This window comes from Adiantum capillus-veneris, chromosome 21 (genome assembly GCF_014529385.1).
Source record: "Adiantum capillus-veneris isolate H3 chromosome 21, ASM1452938v2, whole genome shotgun sequence".
NCBI lineage: Eukaryota > Viridiplantae > Streptophyta > Polypodiopsida > Polypodiales > Pteridaceae > Adiantum > Adiantum capillus-veneris.
This window is the reverse complement of record NC_140951.1, coordinates 29,459,975-29,464,597: the sequence shown is the minus strand read 5'-3', so window position 1 is coordinate 29,464,597 and position 4,623 is coordinate 29,459,975. Positions and strand designations below refer to the sequence as shown.

The 4,623-nt window shown below is 44.9% G+C and overlaps 1 pseudogene; it reads right to left on the bottom strand.

The window, feature by feature from the left end:
* The window catches only part of LOC147430709 (uncharacterized), a 69,752-nt pseudogene extending 65,491 nt beyond the window's left edge, over positions 1-4,261 (bottom strand).
* Between the last annotated feature and the right edge of the window lie 362 nt (positions 4,262-4,623).

Below are 4,623 nucleotides of genomic sequence, written 5' to 3'. Positions count from 1 at the left end.
GATTTCCTCATGGTACCATGTCAAAAGCTTTCTTGAAATCCACAAAGCAACAATACAATTTTTTTCCTTTCAATCAAGACGTTTCCATAAGAATTCGAAGAGTGACAAGGTGATCAATAGTGCTATGATGCTTTCAAAAACCTGCTTGACCTAGCGCACGTTTACTGTTCTTTGCAGCCCATTCACTTATCTTCATCTCCATGATACATCCAAATAACTTTGGCATCAAAGAACCGACCATTATAGTGCGATAGTTGTTCACATTGTTTACATCTCCTCCTTTGTGCAAAGGTTTGATCCAATTTTCACTCCAATCATGAGGCATGCCATGTTGAAGTGCAAGGTTAAACATATTTCAAATCTAATCTTAAATCTAACATAAACCTAAATGTAATCTAACTTAATTTTAATCTAATCTAATCTTAAACTCAACATAAACCTAAATCTAATCCAATCTTAAATCCTAAACCTAAATGTAATTTAACCTATCTAATCTTAAATCTTGCCTTAATTTTAAATCTAACATAATCTTAAACTCGACATAAACATAAATCTAAATGTAATCTAACCTAATCTTAAATCTAAATTAAATCTTAAACTAACCTTAAGTCTAACCTAATTTTAAATTTAGTATAAATTTTAAATATAATTTAAATGTAATCTAACTTGATCTTAGATATTAATCTAACTTAATTTTAATTAAATGTATTTTTAAATCTAACCTAACCCTAAATCTTAATATAGCATTTCATTTCATATTTTCTCTACTTTTTTAATCTATATATCTCTCTCTTTGTTTTCTCCCCTTACCTCTCTCTTTTTGTCTCTCTCCCTCTCTCTCTATTTAATTTTTGTTTCTCTCTCTCTCTCATTCTCTCTCTTTACTTTCTCTCTCTCTCTGTCTCTCTCTCTCTCTCTTCCTCTCTCAATGTGTGTGTATGAATTCTTTGTTTATGATGTGTGTGTATGTATGTGTTTTTTGTTTATGCATGTGTGTACTCTCTCTCTCCCTTTCAAAGACACAATGTGTGTGTGTGTGTGTGTGTGAGTGAGAGAGAGAGAGAGGGAGGGAGAGAAAGGGAAAGGAAACATCAGAGAGAGGAGAGGGAAGGAGCATACCTGGCTCTCCTTCCTCTCCTCGTGTGTGTGTGTGTGTGTGGGGGGGGGGGGGGGGGGGGGGGGGGGGGAGGGGGAAGAGAGAGAGAGAGAGACGGAGAGCGCGTTTACCTCTTTCACTTGAGCATCGAAACTTAGACCTTAGATCTAAGTTTTTGACGCTCTCGGTTTATTCTTAACCCTTGTTGGCATTGCTATGAGTGTCGCTATACAACAAAGAACATAGAGATGCCCATAGCGACGCTCATAGCGACGCCATGGATTTTCACTTTTGAGCGTCACACTACGAGCGCCGCTAAAGTGAGGTACCTCTTATAGTGTAGTTTCAGAGAGAGTGAGAGAGAAAGAGACAGAGAGACACTATAAGAGGAGTTGTTTATAATCGCTAACATTGCCGCGAAAAAACAAAGGAAAAAGGAGAGAGAAAACTTTACGGGGGCGGAAATAATCACGGCTATGTACGCGATAGTGGTTTCTCAGCAATAATCGCAGCTATGTACGCGATAGTGGTTTCTCAGCAATAATCGCGGTAATAGTCGCGGCAATATACCTGCAGCTATTACCGTGCCAGTTGTCGTATTTATTACCGCGCTTATTGCCGCTACATGCTAATTCAAAAATAAAGGTGCTCATTTGGGCCACCCAATTTTGAGTGGCCCAAATGAGCACTTTTATTTTTGACCTGCATAAAACAATGAAACATCAATTGTTTTTTGGAAGAGTATAAAAAATACCAAAGAATAAAAATTGTATTGACTTGACCTTTACAATTTAAAATGCAGAAGATCAACTATTTGAAAAAGTTACAATAAAAACTAAATAGTTGTATATACATTGTGCCACATTGGGACTTTACAAAAGTTTGAACAAAACATTTTTCTATCTAATCCTCCTCTATCTCATCATCGTCCAGAGGCACGTATGTTGATCACTTTGACTCTACATTAACCCAAACCAAATTAAACAATTTTCAACAGCTCAAAACAATTAATACAAAATTACTTGTTTAAACTTACCGCTTGTGGTGGTCTAACTGCCGTTGGAGAGGGGAAATGGGGACGACACCCGGTACGACCAGAAGTGCCTCTCTATAGCCCAGGGTCAACACAACACCCCAATCCACTCGAAAACACCTTCAAAAGGACAATTTGCACCTAATCCGCTTCACCTGCTCAGCTTCCAAGCGCACACGCGCTATCCAAGGCCGTAAAATGAGCCAACACCTCGTTGCACCTGCTCTGCCTCCCTCTGCACATACACTTACTCTCTCTCTCTCTCTCTCTCTCTCTCTCTCTCTCTCTCTCTCTCTCTCTCTCTCTCTCTCTCTCTCTTTGCAAATCACCAGCGATCCGGGGGTACACACGCTTCACCGGCACCGCGGCTGGCAACAGACGAGACATAATGCCCTTCTTCTCCACAATTGTAACACCTACCAGGTAGTGGCCATGCTCTGCCCCTTGCTCCTCTTGGCTGTCCTCTATCCATGACACTGAGCCGCAACTCTTGCATCTGCTCGGATAAATCTTGCACTGTGCGCACCCAATTTTGCGGCACAACAGCTACACCTCAAATTCCCTAATTTTCTTCATGTCAAGCCTCCGTCGGGCTCTGCGGTTGAACATGGGCCATCGTCTCGTAGCCTGCCACGCCCTACTCTATCTTCTTCTTTATCTTTCTGCTCTTCGACCGCGCAATGGCTACTGCACCATTATAATTCTCCGGGCTCTCGAAATCAACTTTTTCTCTCACCTTGGGATGCAGACACGCCATGAATTTGTCCAGCTTGAAGTAATCACCGTTGGCCAATTGCATGGCTGTCGCTAACTCTGCCCAACACTCTTCAAAATGACCCAAAAACAAATTGAACTCTTCACTTACATCTTGCTTAAGAGCCTTCAGCTTTGCATCCATTTCGACTGGGGAAGTCTCCTTGCGAAAGTTGTTAAGAAACCTCGCCCGTAGAGCCGGCCATGCTTGCTTTGGCTCACCTTCCAATGCATCGTACCATGCTTTAGCTCTACCACCCATCACCAAAGGAAAAGTTTGCATCTTGCTGTCCTCATTCGGCATACGCAATGACAGCATGTACAGCTCGAAATCTCACATCCACTCATCAGGGCTCTCTTCTCCTGTGAAAATTGGTCCATAGCTTCTACCTGCCATGACTTCCAACGTGAAAAGTGCTTCTTTTCGATCAACTAGGAGCAATCAGTGTGCTCCTCCGTGGGGGCACCAGAAGATGGAGAGGGGGAATGGGGACGACACCCGGCATGACCAGAAGTGCCTCTCTATAGCCCAGGGTCAACACAACACCCCGATCCACTCGAAAACACCTTCAAAAGGACAATTTGCACCTAATCCGCTTCACCTGCTCAGCTTCCAAGCGCACACGTGCTATCCAAGGCCGCAAAATGAGCCAACACCTCACTGCACCTGCTTTGCCTCCCTCTGCACATACACTTACTCTCTCTCTCTCTCTCTCTCTCTCTCTCTCTCTCTCTCTCTCTCTCTCTCTCTCTCTCTCTCTCTCTCTCTCTCTCTCTCTCTCTCTCTCTCTCTCTGCAAAGCACCAGCGCTCCGGGCGTACACACGCTTCACCGGCACCGCGGCTGGCAACAAACGAGACGGGGAAGAGAAAGGGGGAAGGGGGGAGCGACACCAAGCCAAAGACAAAGAGGGTTGCCCATTGATAGCTTCAAAAACCCTTACACAGTTCCATTGATCTCTCTCTCACACTCTTGCTTGCTCCTCTTGAGTCCACCGTCCCCCCAAAAAAAAAAAGAGCCCCCTACACAAAAAAATTTGGCCCCTTTACAGGCTCGTTTTTGAGTTTTTTAGCAATTTTCATGATTTGCCGACATGTGGCACTCCCCTTGGGAGGTTCGGTCTCATTTTGACTAGCTTTGTGCTCATCCCGAGGCTTCATACTTCCCTCTATACACAAGCACCCTCTAGGGCGCAACGACGGCGCCGTCGTTGCCCCCCTAAGGGCTCACATTGCCTTCAAAAAAGGATTTGGACCGAATTTGTCCGCAGGAAACAACCCCCCATGGGCGGGCGCCACGTCATCATCTTCCTCACCCGGGCGGAGACGCCCAAAACCGCCTTCTACCGCCAGTGCAGCGTTGGTGGCGCCTTCCGCCATGGCTCACGCGCTCCCAAGGAGTCTCTCTCTCCCTTGTGATACCATAAGGCCCTCACGGCCCTGCCCAAATAGTTTGGCGTCTCGGCTCCTCATACCACATGTGGGACTTCCCAGAGTGCCATGTGGCAGCACCTGGTTGAATGGTCTCCAAGGCTTTAAAGTTTCTAAAAAAAACCTCCATAGAAAATTCCCTGCCCCCCTCTTTTCTCTTGCCTGCCAACTGGCACCTGCTAAACCAATCACTGAGTCGTAAAGTGGTGCCCAGTCTCCACTTTACCAGTCCCGGGCCGTGCCAACCCCATGCCATTTCGGCTTCTCCGAGCTAACTATCTAAGGCCGTCAAAAATCGGGAAATGCATCTG